The sequence below is a fragment of the Macaca thibetana genome, chromosome 5 (genome assembly GCF_024542745.1).
Source record: "Macaca thibetana thibetana isolate TM-01 chromosome 5, ASM2454274v1, whole genome shotgun sequence".
In the NCBI taxonomy this organism is placed as follows: domain Eukaryota; kingdom Metazoa; phylum Chordata; class Mammalia; order Primates; family Cercopithecidae; genus Macaca; species Macaca thibetana.
The window spans coordinates 160,801,334-160,821,362 of record NC_065582.1 but is presented as its reverse complement, the minus strand read 5'-3'; the positions used below and the strand labels follow the sequence as shown (position 1 = coordinate 160,821,362).

The window sequence follows — 20,029 nt, the reverse complement described above, 5'->3', positions numbered from 1 at the left end:
AACTCCTGACCTCAAGTGATCCACCTGCCTCGGCCTCCCAAAGTGCTGGGATTACAGGCATGCCCCACTGTGTCCACCTTCCTCATATATATATATATATATATATATATATATATATATAATTCTCAATTGTATTCTCAATTGACATTATTTTTAAAAACTTGATTAAAGTTGAAGCAACAATAAATATATCTTTATAACAATAATTCTTATAACCAACTGATTGAATAAACCCGACTTGCCAGAAAGCGGACAGAATCATCTTATTCGTTCTCCCATTGCCCAGTCGATGTGCTCTTTGGCCCTCTTCTTCCCTACTCTGGAATGAAACCTTAAGTGAGATCCCATAGCTTTCCCCATCATTCTTGACAATAAAAAGGTCTTCACATCATGTTCAAACATTAAGGAGATCCACCCAGTGTAATAACCAAATAAGCAAAACTGCAAGCTCCTCCCCTAGTTAAAACTTACCCATCCCCCAACACAGTAGAAATTGATCCCTACAGTAGGCAAGGGGGTCAATTTCTCTGTACTTCTTACAATTCAATTTCTCTGTACTTCTTACAGTTCAATTTCTCTGTACTTCTTACTCCATCTCCTACCCCATTCATTAGTTTCTGATTGTGGACCTTTGGGGTCCAGTACAGGGGGACAGGAGGAGGGGATGGAGGAAAAGATTTACTTGAAGGGAGAAGCTGCTCAGGGCATTGGTGCCCTGTGGCATGGCGAATGTCCCCTGCAGACCCTTACTCTCCTGTAGCTCTGTGTCTCTTTGGAAAACCTCCTGCTGGGCACCTCCACATCTAACCATTTTGACATAGGGTTAGATTACTGTCCCTCAGCTGGCTGCTTAGAACTCTCCACTCAGCTCTGACTTCCAGCAGCCAAAACCTGTTCATCAGGATAAGTGGGCAACTGTCCTTTGCACATCCTCTTACAATTTGGCGTGCATGAACAGTGTGAACTCAGCTTCCCAAAGAATAACCTGAAACACAACATTTTCCAGTTCTCTTAGTGCAGGGCATGAACAAGTGACAAAGATTCTACGAATCAGAGGCACCCTGTGAGGCTTTCACACTGAAGTTAAACGTGAGCAAACAGGCAGGTGGGCGTGGCCTCCACGGTGCTGGTGGGTGTGTCCATAGGTGGGTGTGGCTTCCATAATGCTGGTGTGGGTGTCTCCAGGTGTGGTTCAGCCCTGGAGTCAGTGGAGGGCCAGCATCAGCTCCCTTCTCAGGACAGTCTCTCTGGTGAGGTTCTGACACTTGGTCCTAGGAGAGCAGACTAGGAACTTATTCCCAAGATTTTGTTAAGTCACTAATGCCCTCTGAAAAATTCCTTTCTATTTACGCTGACTGGCAGGGGTTCTGTCATCTGCAACTAAGAACTCTTACCAAGGTAGAATCCCTTTTCCCCCCTGAGAAGATCGTTGAGCCAACTCCCTTGGAGGATGACTCTAGGCTGGCTTCCTTCCAGAAGCCACATCCAAGAGGTTCACTATCGTCAACATGCAGCTTGCTCAGATAACCACCACCTGTCTCCACTCTACTGTCAGAGAAAGGTGATTGGCCCAGCCCCCCTCCTTCAAACTCTTCTTGTTGAGAGTCTCAAACTGGTCCCTGTCCCCCCAGCCCCAAGCTCTAGGAGACTCTTACACATCTCTGCAAGCAGCTCTCCAAACACTTTCCTCACTAGGTGCCAGGTGAACGGAACACGCTCCCTTCCCTATCCCTATACAGTGGGCACAGAAATGCCCAGCACCCCCATGGTGCTCCCCAACAGCTTCTTACTCTTCACTGGACTCCTCATCTCCTTCTTCTCTTCTTCTATAGCCCAGGCAGGGCTGATGGGCTAAAGCTGGCCAAACAAGCTTTGCAATTTCACAGCATATTCTGCATGGCTGGCTTTTGGGGCTTTGGGGAAAAACACTCTACAATATGCAGGTGCATCCCTGGCTTCCCCCAACTTCCCGGCTTATCCTTCCCCAGCCTCCAGTCCCTCATGGGAAACAATCCCTGGCCTCTGGTCGCACCTGACAAGGGAGTGGTGGGATCCTGAAGCTGTTGAAGTGTGTGTGCCAGCGAAAGGTCTGGAACAGGTTTAAGAAAGAGAGCCTAAATTGTCAGTAAATCAATAGGAAATAAATGTTTACATTCACTCATTGAAAAGGGGCATTTCTAAGCTCAGCACATATCAGAGCCACACATGGAGACTTCTCTCTCCTCCACTACACAGAAAATGAACAAATCCCGAGAACAAGTGTCATTCAAGGGTGTATGCATAGACTTTACCCAGCAAGAGTGGCATCTGCTGGATCCCGCTCAGAAGATGCTGTCCAGAGATGTGATTCTGGAAACTTGCAGCAATCTGGTCTCAACCAGGTGTTGCATTACTAAGCCAGAAGTGATCTTCAAGATAGAGCAAGGGGCTCCTGAATATTAGAGGAAGGATTTCCAAGCCAGTGCCACCCAGAAAGGAACTGGAAAGTTGATGACCTGTCAGAGAGGGGCCAGGAAAACCGAGACAAGTATTTTTGGGAGCTTGTGTTCACCAAAAACAAAACAGTAAGCATAGAAAGTGGTAATAGAATAAGAAAAACTTTCAATTTGGGTACAAACCCTGTCTCTTCAAGAAATTTTCCTTTTAAAATATGTGACTTGTGTGAAATGAGTTTGAAAAATATTTTGTGTTTAATTATTGATCAAAAGAACTGTTCCAGAAAGAAGCCTGATGCATTTAATGTGTGCAAGAAATTCTTCCTTGATATTAGGCATGAGAAAATTCCTATTGGGGAGAAATTGCATAAATATGATCGAAAGAGGGATGTCATTAATCATCACCAGGATCTCACTCCGCCAATTTTTGACCAACATTTTGAGTATAATAAAAATGGACAAGGCTTCCATGAGGAGACAGACTTTTTTTTTTTTATTTTTTACAAATAAGAATTAATCTTGGATAGGAGAGACACTCTAAATATAATGAACGTGGAAGAACTTTCACTATTGAAAGCTCAAAGAACTCATTTGGAAATGGAGCCATATGGATGCAGTATTTGTGAGAAGTCCTTCTGTATTGATTTTAGATGTGGACATCAGATCAGATAATTCTTATAAGGGAGAATCTCTCTCTCTCTTTTTTTTTTTTTTTTTTTTTTTTTTTTACAGAGAGTTTTGCTCTTACACCCAGGCTGGAGTGTAGTGGCGGGATCTTACTCACTGCAACCTCCACCTCTCAGGTTCAAGCGATTCTCTTGTCTCAGCCTCCTGAGTAGTTGAGACTACAGGTGCATGCCATCACATCCAGCTAATTGTTTTGTATTTTTAGTAGAGATGGGGTTTTGCCATGTTGGCCAGGCTGGTTTCAAACTCCTGGCCTCAAGTGATCCACCCACCTCAGCCTCCCAAAGTGCTGGGATTACAGGTGTGAGCCACCATGCCCGGCCTATAAGGGAGAATCTTTATGAATACAATGAATATAGGAAATCTGTGACAATTCAATTTTCATGATCCATCAGGGAGCTTACACAAGAAATATTCCCCATGAATATAAATTGAGCGGCAAAACTTGGGAAAACTCAACTCTTTTTAAACATCAGATAGTACACGTAGGGGGAAGCCCTCTGATCACAATGAAAATGGAATAACTTCAGCAAGAAGTTACATCTCACCCAGCTTTGGAGAGCTCACTCAGGAGAAGAAAACCTACGAATGTGGTGAATGTGGGAAAACCTTGTGGGAGAAGTCAAACTTCACTCAGCATCAGAGAACACACACAGGAGAGAAGCCCTATGAATGCACCGAATGGGGAAAAGCCTTTTGCCAGAAACCACACTTTATCAACCATCAGCAAACACACATAGGAGAAAAGCCCTATGACTGTAACCAATGTGGAAAAACGTTCTGTGCGAAGTCAAACCTCACTGAACATCAGAGAACTCACACAGGGCAGAAGCCCTATAAATGGGAAATCCTTCTGCCCCAGGTCAGCCCTCACTGTCCATCAGGGAACACACACAGGAGAGAAATCCTTTGTATGTCATGAATGTGGAAAATTCATCTGTGTGAAGTCAAATCTCATTGTCCATCAAAGAACTCACATGGGAGACAAACCCTATAAATGTAGTGAATGTGGGAAAACCTTCTGTGAAAAATCAGCTCTCACCGAACATCAGAGAATTCGCACAAGACTGGAAGGTCTTTCCACATCCTGAATGTTAGAAGGCTTCATATACCTGTCAAATTTTTGTTCAGCTTTTAAAAATTAGAGAAAGCAAAGAATGTCAGAAATTACTAGAAAATGACTTCTTGTTTGAATACGTGAAAGCATTCAAGAAAAATTAAACCTTTTCATTAGGAAATTTGTACTGAGGGGAATTCTGTGTAAGTAATGCAGCAAAAACCTTTATCTAAAATTTATGTTGTTTAGTGTTGCATTCCAAATGTAATACCTACATTTTATTGTAAATATAATGGACAATATTCATTCACTCATCTTCATAGTAGAATCTGAAGCATATAAAGGTTGAATGACACAGCATTAAACACGTATGTGGGCCCGGCACGTTGGCTCATGCCTGTAATCCCAGCACTCAGGGAGGCCGAGGCGGGTGGATCACCTGAGGTCAGGAGTTCAAGACCAGCCTGACCAACATGGCAAAACCCCGTTTCTACTAAAAGTACAAAAATTAGCCAGACATGGTGATGTGCGCCTGTAATCCCAGCTACTAAGGAGGCAGAGGCAGGAGAAGCTTGAACCCGGGAGGTGGAGCTTGCAGTGAACCGATCGTACCACTGCACTCTAGCCCAGATGACAAGAATGAGACTCCTCTCAAAAAAAAAAAAAAATTATATATATATATGAAAAGTCCCTGATGTTTGTAGACCTTATGACTATGCTAATGTAGCAAATTTTGGTATGTTTCATTTCCATATTGTAACCCAACATGGTTGTCAGGAGGAAATACGTACCCTTAGTTTAGTAACTATTATGGTACGTGTTAACATTTTCCACATGAAATACCACTGGTAGGCCGGGCGCGGTGGCTCAAGCCTGTAATCCCAGCACTTTGGGAGGCCGAGACGGGTGGATCACGAGGTCAGGAGATCAAGACCAACCTGGTGAACATGGTGAAACCCCGTCTCTACTAAAAAAAAAAAATACAAAAAAAAAACTAGCCGGGCGAGGTGGCGGCGCCTGTAGTCCCAGCTACTCGGGAGGCTGAGGCAGGAGAATGGCGTGAACCCGGGAGGCGGAGCTTGCAGTGAGCTGAGATCCGGCCACTGCAACTCCAGCCCGGGAGACAGCGAGACTCCGTCTCAAAAAAAAAAAAAAAAAAAAAAAGAAATACCACTGGTATCTTTATAGGTTGATATAATTATATGTGTGTACGTACTTATGTATTTGTATACATGTGGGCATATATATGTAAATATATTTGTACACACATACTTAAATATAGTGATGTGCTAGCATCATCTCATATTGACTTAAAAGTGCTGCCGATTGTTAAATTTTCAGGAATTTTGTGAGCCAGTTATTAAACACAGTCATTATTTAAAATATATAAACTTACTATTAAATTATATTAAAAACAAAAGTAATAAATACTCAACACTCATCACTTCTAATTAGGCTGCTACATTTCGCTATGATCTTTGTTGTTTAGGTTACTTACATTGTTGACTCTGTATGGTGAAAATACTATCCACATCTACTGCTACTGCACGTCTCTTCCCGACTCCACATTCAGTACTATCTTGTTGGTAGGTTAGACATAGTGGGAGCATTTACACCATCAAAATCGGCAAACTACAAATCAAGGTTTTTATTTTCTTCACAGAACCTGCTGTCAAATATTTACCAGCATACTATCATGTATATATGAAAACATATTTCATAGTACAAACCACATACCCCTTTTTCTGTTTCCTGACATAAGCAAATGCCTATCGTCATTACTGCTGAACTGCCTCTTCAATAAAGGAGCCAAAAAATGTCTTTGTGAGGTTTTAAACTACCTCTGAGTCAGTCCTATTCTAAATACTATCAGACTCGCTCTACAGGTTGGCCAGTGTAAGTTTTTTTGTTTGTTTTGTTTCTCTGTGTTTTTCTGAGACGGAGTCTCTCTCTGTCACCCAGGCTGGAGTACAGTGGCGCAATCTTGGCTCACTGCAAGCTCCGTCTCCCGGGTTCACACCATTCTTCTGCCTCAGCCTCCCGAATAGCTGGGACTACAGGCACGTGTCACCACGCCCAGCTCATTTTTTGTATTTTTAGTAGAGACGGGGTTTCACCATGTTAGCCAGGATGGTCTTGATTTCCTGACCTTGTGATCTGCCTGCCTTAGCCTTCCAAAGTGCTGGGATTCAGTATAAGTTTTAAGTGAGATATGATTTCACAAGGAACTACATTACATACCTTGCCTCTGACTGTTTCCTGATATATGTGAATGGGTATGGCTGTGTTTACTAACCTAGCACTTCAGTAAAGAAGTGTGAAACTGTATTTTTCTGAGGTTTTTCAGCTACCTCTGGGTCAGTCAGTAATGTAAATGCTGTTAATAAGGATGGTATTTACATAAATTATGCAAAGGTTAACATCCATTGTAATACAGTAGTAGTCACTGCACTCTACAAATGAAAAGTGGTGGTACATTAAAAAAAAAAAAAAAAGAAAGAAAGAAACCCTACAATAGTCTTTAACATCCTATTTAAAATAAACGGGCACCATGAATTGAATTTGTCAAAATAAAACCATACCAAAGTTAGCATTTAGTTCAAGATTCCAAGTTGTCATCATGTTCTCATTCAATAAAATTGACCATTCCAACATTTTCTGTTTGTGCTATCAGCACTGAAAACGCACATCCACCGTGTTGACAGCAGCCAGCAGAGTGACTCACGTGGAGGCATCGCAGGCTGCATTGAGCTGACAGCTTGTCAAACCAATGAATGGGCAGGGATGATGTCAGAAGACCTTTCTGTCATTGCTGCCTGCAGCTGGTCCTCATTATAAGGAATGCCTGGTATGCTGTGAAAAACCGGAAAAAGAAAATCTTACCTGTTCTTAACCTGTATGGAAGCCAAATCTCTTAAGGAGTACTGGCCTGAGGGCAGCATGTTCACACACTATTTCTATCATTTTTTTTCCCACCTGCTATTGCAGAAACCTTGACTTTCTCCACCTTCAAAATCCCCCCAGCAGTTTCTGGGAGTCCCCTGAAGATACGTGGCATGGACTCATGGGACTGTCCTCTCAGCTCCCCGGGCACATGCCATGTTTTTCCTCTACAGCCCTGGATTCCTAGGAAGAACTATAGCAAAAGCTTCTTATGCCCATGAAGGTGCACCAAACAGATTGCAAAGATCTGATCGACCCACACAAGGTTCCATAAAGCCACTACACAACAGACCTCCTGCCATTGTGGGTGCCACTGCCACCCGTGGCTGCTGCCATCCATGCCATAAGCCCAAAGTGGCACCAAAGCCACTCCATCTTCTCTGTCACTAGGCAGAGCCTTCTGCGCCTCCTGGGGTGGCAAGCTGCAATGCAGTTCCCGATACTCATGTGCCTTGGGCCCCTGGAGTCTCTATAGATTCCAGAGAATCTGCTCTTCATTGAGATGCACAGGCACTTGTGTGTAAGCTCAGGTCTAGATTAAAGCCTATGGTAAAAATGGCTTCAACTCTGAGAAAACTGACTTTTCACAGATTCAAAGCCACAACCACTCAGAGGAAAAGCCATATAGGCTGGCCCACAAAGTTGGCCACTCAATTTATAACACTTATGTCAACAGAGGCAGGAGAGTTGATTTTTTAAGTGAAGGGCTATCAATGTTGCCGGACAGAACACAGTGGTCTTTCAAAACAGAAAGAACTCTTAAGGGAACCCTGTCCTTGGTACTCCTGCCCCATGTGGCTACCCCCGCTGCCCATCCTCTGGGCATCTCCCATGACCACAAAACAGGGTACACAAATTCCTGCAGCCCAAGCATCCTGCCCTGGTTTATCTGGCCCCAGATATCTCACTTTACCTCCTCCGGGGACCCCAAGTTCTAACAATCTCCCTCAATTTTATCTGAACTATCACTATACCTGACAAAACCAAGACCCTCCTCATGACATATTATACAGTAGGTAATACGACGTATTACAGCCCATGTTGGTCAACTTGAGAAAAAGCAATTTAATTCTGTATGGCACACACATGCCGACCACCTACTAAGTGACAAGCAGAAAACTGACAGAGATGAGTGAGACTGACTTCATAGACTTTACTGTCTATTCTGAAAGGGCAGTGTAACATATAGCATTAAGGGGACAAACTAGGGAGAAGCTGGGTTCCTCCACTTAATTGACTTTATAACCCTTTGACAAATGAATTAACTTCCTTGTACGTTTACTCATCCTGAAAATGGAGTTAAGAAGAGAATCTAATGCTTGGTATTTCTGTAAAGAAGTAACAAGTCAATATACATAAAGCACTCAGAAAGTGCCTAACACTGTTAGTACTTAAAATAATTATTAGTGGAGACAGATGTGGATATCACTGCCTATGGTATAATAAAATAAAATATTTGGCAGTGATTTAAAAGTACAAACAACTATACACAAATATATACATAACTTCTACAAACTTGCTTGAGCCAAAGCTATGTCCATCACTAAGATTCAAATATATATTCACCCATATATATTTACTGACTACCCACAAGCTTTCAGATACTGAGCTGGACCTGGAAGACAGAGGGATGCAAAGGATTCACAGAGATTCAGCCCTGCTCTGGAAACCCTGGCTGTAGTCAGAGGCTTGGTCTGGGGAATTAGAGACACGGGTCTGCCAGATGTTTATTTGTGTGGAGAACTAAAGTATCTCTTTGGTTAAAAAAAAAACAGTTCGTCCTACAGCATTAATCATTCACCAGGTGAGGCATGGGTTATCAGTCCATCTGTGGTTTGGTTATTCTCCAGCCAACTGTGGCCAAATGGGCGGGATCACGTGGCACAAAACAGGCGCTGCCTCCCCCCCAGTGCTGTCGGCAGGGCTCTCGTCTGGGAAGGGAGGTAGACTGGGCCCACTGTTTAATACCAGCAGGCAGGTATGAAAGATCACTCGGGCTTGCAGGGCAATGTGGCAGAGTTCCTGGGGAACAGAGTGGTCGTTCACGCCAGTCTAAATACGACAGAATAGATGGAGTAATTGATTGGTCGTTTTTGTAACACTGTGTCTTCTGACCTCTTTATGTCCTTTAATTTCTACTGTTGCTTAGGTTCATTCATACGTTACACCTTGAGGGAAGGTCAAAATAAGCTCACAACCTTTCTCATCTCCCAAAATATCCTTCCACACTTCCCGCTCCCAAGAAAAAGGTATTCTTTTGACTTCCCCATTTCTGTCCACATCACTATCTGTACTCTACGTCACACACTCTTGAAAACTTCGGGCTCCCTTTGACACCACTGTTTTTCTTGTCCCTTCTATTAGGTCAATTGCTAGTCCTTTTGAGAGGGGGTCCAGAGTAGTCAGAGGGACTTGGCTTTTGGAGTCCTCCACAGCTGGGTACAAAGTCCAGCTCTACCACTCACAAAACATGTGATCTTTAACGAGGTATTGCATTGATCCGAGTCTCAGTTTCATGATCAGTAAAATAAGATTAACCATACCTACCTTATTCTATCACCGTGGGTTAAATAAATAAAATACTGTAAGGAAAGCCCCAAGCACAAGGCTGCATATAGTGAACTCTCAGTAACCATGAGCTTTTATTTTTTACCTCTGACAGGTGTTTCACATCCATTGTCTCATTTCTCCAACACACCCTAGAGTGATAATAACAACCTCTATCTTCCATTGTTTTCCTCCCCAACCCATTGTATGCCCAGCTGTCAGAAAGCTCTTCCTAGGAACAGTTCCAATGCCTTCATTGAGTAGATTGGAAATCTTTAATGACTCCTCCAATGCCAACCCAATAAAGAAAATACGGACCCTTCAGCTTGGCATTTCATTTTTCAGATTAGCTCCCCCTCCTCTCTTTCTGTGAAAGTCTCTGACCTACTCAAACTGGATGTGTCATCAATTCCCCCCAAAACTGTCCATGTCTGTGCTTTTCTTTACACGGTTCTCTCCACCTAGAAGGCACTAGCCCCCTCCTTCCTTCCTATCCACATTCTACCCATCCTTCCATGTTCAATTTTATTTTGGTTCACCCATGATGTTTTTCCAAATCACCAGCTGAAATCAACTTTCTTTCTGAATTTCCACAAGATGTTTTAGCACCTCTCATAGGGTATAGGTCACCTTCTATATTACAGTAGCATTATCAACATAACAGCCTCAGTTCTTTCATGATACAAAGCAGAACATAAATATATTCAAGTCCTAGATGTGGCCTAAGGCATTAAAATGGCTGAGACTTACAAGAACCTTTTCCTTCGTAGCTTATAGATAAAATACCGTGTTTGGGATCATAAGACCCCACCATCGTGGCTACAAATAATTAAATAGGGCTTTGTGCCTGAGGCAAAGACACCTACTTTATAGGTAGGTTCTCCTTCTAGAAAAGTCTGAATTTGAGCCATATCCAAAGGGAGTAGTTGGAAGAACTAGAATTTGAAAGACGCTAAGAAGCCATACGAGACACCAGTAAATAGACACCTTGAGGCAGAAGCTGGAAGTGAGCAAGACCAAGAGGTCGAGCAGAAAGTAGAGAGAGTGGAAAATCAGCAGTAGTAGTAGACGTAGACTCCGTCTCTCAAAAGCAACGACAAAAGCAAAGGCACCAGAAAGCCAACAACAAAACTTGTTGCTGAGACCTGGAATCATGTAATGCCCTGAATAACCTTCCAGATCTCTACCGGGCAGGCTTTTCAACTGATGTTGACTTTCTGTGCTTTTTAAATAGCTAAGAACCACTACAGTAAACATCCACCACCTTGGGCAAACAAATCTTTGTTCTGAACAGTCTAGAAGAGCCTTCTATAGAACACCGAGATATGAAATCGTTCTCTCAGTACCTCTATTTTTCTCTTGAGAGACAAATTTAGTCCTCTCTGCCTTGGCCCATAGCCTATTAGTGGAATGCATACATTCTCATGATCTTTCATACTATCCAAACAGCAAATATCCTGGTAAATTTCTGAGACCTGTTTGCCTTCATCCTAACCTTGGCACCATATTGCTCAATATCATATTGTTTCAAAGTTCTGGCTTATCTCATGTTTCCTAATGGCCATATGTCAGCTTCATAACCTAGTAGGTTACTCAAGACCATTATCTCAAATTATTATTATTATTATTATTATTTGCACACTGGAAAATAAGCAATATCCCAACTGTATAGATGAGACCATTGAGGCATGGACAGGATGAAGCCTGGCAAGAGTACTGTGGTTTAGAAGCAAAAATGTAAATTAGAATTCCTGAGATGCCCCAGCTATTCTTATCTAGCCCTATGTGATTAAACCAAGATGAATGGACATACATTTTTCAAAAGAAGGAAGGAAGGAAGGAAGGAAGGAAGGAAGGAAGGAAGGAAGGAAGGAAGGAGGGAGGGAGGGAGGGAGGGAGGGAGGGAGGGAAGGAAGGAAGGAAGGAAGGAGGGAGATGTAGGGGGGAAGGGAGAGGAAGAGGCAGAGGGACAGGGAGAGGAAGAGGGAGAGGGAGAGGGAGAGGGAGGGGCAGAGGAAGAAGCAGAGGGAGAGGTAGAGGGAGAGGGAAAAACTGTCTACCATTCTCAAAGGTGGGTAGTAACTGAAGCAGCAATTTAGCAAAATGACTGATTTCCTCCAAGGAGTCCTTTCAAATTTTTCAGAAAATGATAGATTCCAAGCATTCACCTGATGTATCAAGCTCCATGGGCAGAAGCAAATATTTAATCTCATAATGGAAAGGATCTGAAGCCAGTGGGCTGTCCTGCTTTTTCCACCTCTGAATTTTAACTTGTCAACAAATTATCTCTATTCAAGTGCTCCTGTGTGGGTTCTCAATAACTTGAGAGCCAAATAGGCAGAGACAAGTTTGTGCCCAAATAATTAAAAGCCTCGAATGGAAGCATCCGGCAGAAGAGATTTGATCCTCAAAAAAATCATAAGATCAATCTTATCCCCATTTTAGAGAAGAGTAAACTGAGTCTCAAAGACACTAAATAAGTTGTTCATGACCCCCTAAGAAGTAGAAGATCAGAGCCTCAAGTCTCCATCATCTAACCCCTATTTCCACCCTTTGTCCACTGCTGCATGACACTGCCTCTTTATAGCCTGCTTTTCGGAGGAAACTAGTTGTTACCTACATTTCAGTTTTCAACCAGACAAAATTACTCTGTAAACCATAGTCTTAACCAAAATGGAAAAAAACAATTATCCTGAGTTCACACAGGTATTGTGATGTGTTGAGCTTGACACAGTAATTTAACAATAATCAAGTAGCATCCAGTCAGAAAACGGAGCTGCACATTAGCCTTCAAATAAATGTTATATCACACACCCAGAAGCAATTAAGATTACACACAAGAACCTCAAGTTGCTTGGAGTATCGCTTTTTTTTTTTTGTATTTATCTCCTGTGCCCTTCTTTTTCTTTTTAGGTAGTAAAACCACTTTTATTGGGAGAAACACATTCCATCGTTGACCTTGAACCTCTTCACCTGGCCATTCAAATGATTACATCCTCCTATGCACATGATCGGTTCAGGCATAAACTTTGACCCAAGCAAGGCTAAACAGAATCATCTCTGAAATTTTATATATGGACACGTTTATAAATTATTAGGCAAAGGATGCAAGCTCTGGCCTTCCAGCAGTCATATTTTCAGGGCACATAAACCCCAACGAGGATAAAACAGATTATTAGAGATAAGCAAAGTGAAGTAGATCAAGAGAAAGAGTCCTGATTTGCACCCTAGATCAAGCCATATCTGATGTAAGTCCTGTCTTTGGACTGTCCAATAATAACAGCAAATATTATTCCTGTTAAGTTGAATTTGGGTTACAAGGAACCAAAAGCATCCTACCACAAACAATACCAAATTCCAGGATTTCTGTACAAACTGGTTAGTGGTTCAAATATTTCTGGTAGGCCAGAGAGTGACAATTAGAATGTGGGTATTGTAGGTTCAAATAGGGCAGACTCTGGAGTAAACTCACCCATTCGAGGCAGAGATATTTGGAGGAAGATAGATTGATCAAAGTAATGAGAACTGGTTAGGATGTGCGCTTAAACATTTTAAATTAACATTTCTGGGATTTTTTTGGAGGTGATTAATGTAAAACACATTTATTGGAATAAAGTTAGAAAATATGGAGAAACATAAGGAAGGAGTAACATATCCTGAAGTAAACACCACTAATATTTTGATGTACATATGAATGAGTAGAATATAGTAGGAACTGGCAAACTTTGGCTGCAAAGATCCAGAGAAGGAACATTTTAGACTTTGTGAACCATATGGTCTCTAATGTAACCTGCCATTGCAGGGAGAACACAGCCATAAATAATACAAAAAGGAATGGGTATGATTGTGTTCCAAAAAAACTTTATTTACAAAAGCAGATGGTGGGCCAGATTTGGCCATAGTCGGCTGACCCTCCTCATTAGAATTAGCTGCTCTAACAGAAACTCAAAATGGCAGCAACATAAACAAACAAGAAACACACTCCCCTCTCAGGGACAGATTGGACATAAATACAGTTTTGCATTGCTTAGTAAAGGGATTATGTTCTAATAAATGTGTCATTAGGTGAGTTTGTTATTGTGAGAATATTATAGAGTATACTTACATACTAGTGTACAAACCTAGATGGTGTAGCCAACCGCACACCTAGGCTATCAGGTGTGGCCTGTTGCTCCCAGGATACAAACCTGGACAGCATGTGACTATACTTAATACTACAGGCAACCAGAGCAATATGGGAAGCATTCATGTATCTAAGCATACCAAAACATAGAAAAGGTACAGCAAAAATATGGTATAAAATATTTTTTAAAAATAGTACATCTGTATAGAGCACTTACCATAAATGGAGCTTGCAGGACTGTTGTTCTGGGTGAGTCTGAATAGGTGGTGAGTGAATGCAAAGGTCTAGGACATTACCATCTATACTATATGCTGTAGACTTTATAAACACTGTACACTTAGGCTACACTAAATTTAGAGGTTTTTTTTCTTTCTTCAACAATATATTAACCTTAGCTCACTGTAATTTTTTACTTTATAAACTTTTTAATTTTTAAAAAAGTTTTGACTCTTGTAATAATGCTTAGCTTAAAATACACATTGTACAGCTATACAAAAATATTTTCTTTCTTTGGATCCTTACTCTATAAGCTATTTTCTATTTTTTACATTTTTATTTCTTTTTTTAACCTTTTAAACTTTGTTGTTAAAGACGAAGACACAAACACACACATTAGCCTATGCCTCCACGGGGCCAGAGTCATCAATATCACTGTCTTCACCCTCCACATCTTGTTCCACTGGAAGGTCTTCAGGGGCATGGAGCTTTCATCTCCTAGGATAGCAGTAGTCTTCTGTACTTCCAGAAGTACCTTCCTGAGGCTGTTTCACAGTTAACTTTTGTTAAATAAGTAGAAAGAATACATTCTAAAATAACAATAAAAAGTATAGTAAATACATGAACCAGTAACATAGTCATTTATTATGATCATGTTTTATGTACTGTACACAATTGTATGTGCTAGATTTTTTTATTTCCATAGGTTATTGGGAAACAGGTGATGTTTGGTTACAGGAATAAGTTCCTTGGTGGCGATTTGTGAGATTTTGGTGCACCCATCCGAGCAGTATACCCTGCACACTATTTGTAGTCTTTTATCCCTCACCCCTTTCCTACCCTTTCCGCTTGAGTCCCCAAAGTCCACTGTGTCATTCTAATGCCTTTGCAACCTCATAGCTTAGCTCCCACTTATAAGTAAGAACATGCAATGCTTAGTTTTCCATTCCTGAGTTACTTCACTTAGAATAATAATCTCCAGTCTCATCCAGGTCGCTGTGAATGCCATTAACTCATTCCTTTTTATGGCTCAGTAGTATTCCATCATATATATATATACCAGTTTCTTTATCCACTTGTTGATTGATGGGTATTTGGGTTGGTTCCACATTTTTGCAATTGTGAATTGTGCTGCTATAAACATGAGTGTGCAAGTATCTTTTTCATATAATGTCTTCTTTCCTTCTGGGTAGATACCCAGTAATGACTTCTTTCCTTCTGGGTAGATACCCAGTAGTGAAATTGCTGGATCAAATGGTAGTTCTACTTCTAGTTCTTGAAGGAATCTCCACACTGTTTTCCATAGTGATTGTACTAATTTACAGTCCCACCAGTGGTTTAGAATTGTTCCCTGTTTACGGCATCTGTATGTGCTAGATTTTTATATGCCTGGCAGCATAATAGGTCTGTTTACCTCAGCATTACCACAAACACATGAGTAATGCATTGTGCTATGACGCTGATTTTTCAGCTTCATATAATCTTATGGGACCATGTCCCATATGCAGTTCATCACTGACTGAATGTCCTTATGTGGCACATGACTGTAGTTCAGGACTGCTATGGCAACAGCAACGTGTCAGAGACACAGAAACTTTCTATCCTATTCTGCCACCCCTAAGATGTTGTCCTCGGGCACATGGTCTGAGATGACTGACTACCATGTCCACAATCCAGCCAGTAGGAAGGGAAAAGGGGGAAGGGAAAAGGGGAGAGGAAAGACACATCTCTTCCCTTTAAGGACACCATTGAGGAATTGCAGTCATCCCTCTTGCTCACATCCTGTTGGCCAGAACTTAGTCATCTGGCCACACCTAGCTGCAAGGGTGGCTGGGAAATGTAGGCTATATTCTGAGCAACATGTGGGTAGCTGCTGAAGGTTTTGGAGCCCCTCATTGGGCACCCTGTGATGTAGGTAGTGAAGTCCCTTCTCCACCACACATACTTTTATAGGAAGTGGATGGAGCCAGCCTGGGAATGCAAAGGTTGATTTTTCTACACTACTGACTGAGGAATGTTTTTATGTATCCTATAATCTCTGAGTAGAAGGCTGTTTAACCTTTCTTGGAAGGCAGGTTTCACATGTAATTGCTTTGGAGAAAACAGCAAAAAGAGTATCTGGAACAGGGAGAAAAATGGCCCTCTTCGGTCAGGTGCAATGGTTCACACCTGTAATCCCAGCACTTCGGGAGGCCAAGGGGAGTGGATCACTTGAGGTCAGGAGTTCGAGACCAGCCTGGCCAACATGGTGAAACCCCATCTCTACTAAAAATACAAAAATTATCCAAGTGTGGTGGTACATGACTGTAATCCCAGCTACTTAGGAGACTGAGGCAGGAGAATCGCTTGAACCTGGGAGGTGGATGTTGCAGTGAGCTGAGATTACACCAGTGCACTCCAGCCTGGGCAGTAGAGCAAGACTGTTTCAGGAAAAAAAAAAAAAAAATCGTCCCTCTTCTTTAGTTACCAGCAGGCACCCTCTTGGCGGATTATAGGATGTCTGAGGATTCCACCCACAAGAATGATGCAGCTGGAGAGGCAGCATCACAGAGCTTCTCCACATGTTCTCTCCGGGTGCGCGGATGGGGATATACCTCTCCTCTATGGTGTCTGTCACACGCAATGTGTATGGATATAGACGTATCACTGCCTGTGTGCTCCAACCTTACATCTAGATTTTAAAGACCTTAAGAATTGCTTTTTTAAAAAAATCCATCTTTGCATTCCTAAAGGAGCAAACGCCAGCCTTTCCAGATGTATTCGATTCCTTGAATGGAAAAGATCAAGCAATCTGCACTTCTTAAAGAAACACCTATTTAGTGCCAGGCACTAGGGATCTGGGATACAAAGATGAAAATTGGTAGTCCCTGCCTTTTATGGAGGCTTTTAGCCTAGGAAGGAGACAGACACTGCTGAAGACATCTGTTGTTTTTTGGCTTCCCGCCCCCAACCCCAACTTCCTCCTAGCCCATCACTCCCCTTTTCGGGGAATCCCCCATTGTGTAGTTTGAGGTGGGCGGCCTGTCTCCCACTACAGAAGCCAAAAGAGACAGATAATCCCCTCTCTTTCCCTTTTCCATTTCTGGGACAGCACAGGTGGGCACATGACTAGGCTTAGCCAATCAGATGCTTTCCTGGGCCATGGACTCTTGACAGTGCTGTGAGAAACTTGGCTCTAGCTATGGGTTATAGTCATTACGATGCTGGTGGCAGGTCAAACAATGTCCTGTTCATTTTCCAAACTTGTTCTGCAGTCTTCCTTTGATTTTGAGAACCTCTAATATCATCCCAATATATTCATTTATTTCCCTTAAGGTGGCCAGCATTGGGTTCTGTGGGTTGCGGTCAACAACCAAATTCCCTACTAATGCAAAAATGATCATCTACTTAGGTGCTTTTGAAGGCAAAGGTAAGAAATCTACCCCAGTTTCATCAAATAAGTTAAGTTTGTTGTAGGAACACAGAGAACCATATGGAAAGTGGAAAAGCCTAAGAATTTAAGGCCAGCTGCCATTACAGGAAGGTCTTCATGAACTTCATGGACTGAGTTTAAAAGGTCATTCCGCCTTAAAGGACAACTCTGTCCCGGACACTCAGGGATGTGTGGTGCCCCTAGTCTTGATGAAGGATTCAGCCTACCACACAGGTCACTCTGAGACTGAGATGGCACTAAGAATTTCAGTCAGTCATTGGATACGGGCTTCCCTGGGAAGGGTACATGATCTTGGGTGGGGTGACTGTCTTTAAAAGAGATACTTCCTGAAAACAGCTGGCAACTGAGGGCTGTCTGTTGGCAGCACTCCCAGTGGCACAGAGAATAAATCTATCATTCCTGAAGGGGGATCCAGGCAGCACATCACAGCATCTACTACATCAGATCTTTCTGTATTTCATGACCTTTCAGCTTCTGTTGCTACTGCTTATTGCTAAAGTCTTTCCCAATTCAAATCACTGACAGTGAGAATCTGATCTGACCTGGCCCACATCACAGGTCACCAACCATATGGAGATTGGCTCCCCTTGGCTATGGTTGGGAAGCAGGATCATATGGTAGAAACGCACCCTCCCAGCCTCACCTGTTTGACAGGGTCTGTGGGCAGAGCTGGAGGAAAACATTTTGGTAGGCATCAGGCATGACGGTATGTCTTGCCCATATACCAATAAACAATTATAATGTGCTACAGTGGATGGAGTATATAAGTATGTAAGATGGACTATATCAGGATAAAGTGGGTGGAGTAAATATATAAGTACAGTATGTGTAGGGAACAAAACACCTAAATCTACCTATTAGATCCCAGAAAGGTTCCCCATAGGCTTGAAATAGGACTTGAAGGATGAGCTAGGAATAGGGTTTTGCCCAGCAGGTAAATAGAGTAAGACACTTCAAGTAGGGGGAACCATATGTACACAGAAGCACAAGATAAATTATTGTGGCCCTAAAGAGATTGGCCTCCCAGCCACCCCATGTACTTACTGCCTCTTAACCAGATGTCAGGGAGGCATTTTTGGCAGCTGCTCAGAGGGAAACATGCCACCTATTGATTCATCTGGGGCACTCCCTGCTCCTACCTTTCATGAGCTGGTGTCAGTGGATCCTCTGGGCCAAGTTATGCCGCACCCTGATCCTGTTTGACTTGTGTGCTCTGCCAGGATCCCTGCAAGAGGTGGCATGGCCTGGGGCCCCTGCTGCCTTTCAGATAACAGCAGCAGCCAGGCCAAGGCAAATACTAGTCCCTCCTCATGTAGGTGAGGCTCCCACTGACGTCAGCTGGGCCTTGGGAAGGCGGGAAGCAGGTGGGTTTAGTTGCCAACTTGGCTCCTAAAGGCAGCTCTGCTGTTCCTATTTCTTCATACTAAGAATGGAAGGATTCCCAGAAGAGGTATGGAGGTTCTACCTACGGTCGCCAGGGGCACTGAAAGTTTGCTGACTTTCAAAGCATCACACAAATGCGACAATGAATAACACCTACAACAAAGAAAAAGACGTCACCATCAGCAAGTTTGCAAGATAATAATGGCAAACATTTATTGAACACTTTCTATGTGCCAAGCAGTCATTTACAGGAATTAAATTATATAGCCATCACAAAAACCCTGCAAGATAGACCCTCTTATTATCCCTATTTGACACATTAAGAAACAGAAAGAAATGAAGTAGCTATGCCCCAAATCACACACTTTGTAAATGGATTTGAGCTCAATCCCCTCCTTCTCAATCACTATACAGTATGATATACAATATACACTATACCAAATTAGCCTATGTTCTGATGCCTAAACTGGCATCTTATGAGATGATGTCTGATATGGTTTGGCTGTGTCCCCACCCAAATCTCATCTTGAACTGTAGCTCCCACAATTCCCACATGTTGTGAAAGAGATCCGGTGGGAGATAACAGAATCATGGGGATAGTTTCCCCCATATTGTTCTTATGGTAGTGGATAAGTCTCACAAGATCTGATGGTTTTATAAGAGGTTCTCCCTTTCACTTGGCTCTCATTTTCTCTCTTGTCTGCTGCCATGTAAGATGTGCCTTTCACCTTCTGCCATGATTGTAAGGCCTCCCCAGCTACATGGAACTGTGAGTCCATTAAACTTCTTTTTCTTTGTAAATTACCCAATCATGGGTACGTCTTTATCAACAGATGAAAATAGACTAATACAATGTCTGAAAATGCTCAACAATTTATTAATACAAATTCTTTCATATACATTGTCTCACTTCTTCTTCATATTAGTCCAGTGAGGGAGTTAAGGCAAATGTTGTCATTCCCATTTTACAGATAAGAAAATGGAGGCTCAGAGAAGTAAATTAATAATCAGTAAGTAGCCAGCTTAACACCTGAAATAGGTGTTCTGTTTCCCAGCCCAGTGATTTTTCCATCCTGCCCTGTCATGAATCATTTCAAAGGGGCCCAAGAGTATCTGTATCCAAAAATATGTCCTTAAATATGTGGACCCTAAAAGTACTTCAAAGTGACTACACATTGGTGTTGTACATCTGTTTCATATCGTAG

At 42.3% G+C, this 20,029-nt stretch overlaps 1 pseudogene; it reads left to right on the top strand.

The window, feature by feature from the left end:
* The first annotated feature begins 2,238 nt into the window (after positions 1-2,238).
* Positions 2,239-4,213, top strand: LOC126954459 (zinc finger protein 248-like; annotated as a pseudogene).
* Positions 4,214-20,029: the final 15,816 nt, after the last annotated feature.